The sequence below is a fragment of the Primulina huaijiensis genome, chromosome 3, assembly GCF_012295235.1.
Source record: "Primulina huaijiensis isolate GDHJ02 chromosome 3, ASM1229523v2, whole genome shotgun sequence".
NCBI lineage: Eukaryota > Viridiplantae > Streptophyta > Magnoliopsida > Lamiales > Gesneriaceae > Primulina > Primulina huaijiensis.
The window spans coordinates 7540827-7541609 of NC_133308.1; positions in this window are offsets into that span (position 1 = coordinate 7540827).

Consider the following 783-nt stretch of genomic DNA (forward strand, 5'->3'; position numbering starts at 1 on the left):
TGTCAGAACCACAAACTGACGAGAATCATGAAATCTCTATCAATTATATTAATACTGGAAAAATATGGAACCGAAAAGATATAGAAGAAATTGATGATATATTTTCTTATAATGTGGCAATCGACATCATAAATGATAATGAAGATCATGAACCAAAATCTTTTGGTGAATGTAAAAATCGGCAGGATTGGATAAAATGGAAAGATGCCATCCAGGTTGAATTAGATTCACTAAATAAACGTAATGTTTTTGGACCTATAGTCCTTACACCTGAAGGTGTAAAACCTGTTGGATACAAATGGGTTTTTATTCGAAAGCGAAATGAGAAAAATGAAATCGTAAGATATAAAGCTCGATTTGTTGCACAAGGTTTTTCTCAAAGGCCTGGAATTGATTATAAAGAAACATATTCTCCCGTGATGGATGCAATTACGTTTCGGTATTTGATTTGCCTGACAGTATCTGAAAATTTAGAAATGCATCTTATGGATGTTGTTACAGCTTACTTATATGGATCACTTGATAGTAATATATATATGAAAATCCCTGAAGGATTTAAGATGTCTGAAGCACAAAGTTCAAAACCTAGAGAATGTTATTATGTGAAATTACAAAGATCATTATATGAGTTAAAGCAATCCGGCCGAATGTGGTATAATCGGCTAAGTGATCACTTGATGAAAAATGGATATGTAAATAATTCAATATGTCCTTGTGTTTTCATTAAGAAAACAACACCCGCATGCGTAATTATTGCTGTATATGTTGATGATTTAAACATCA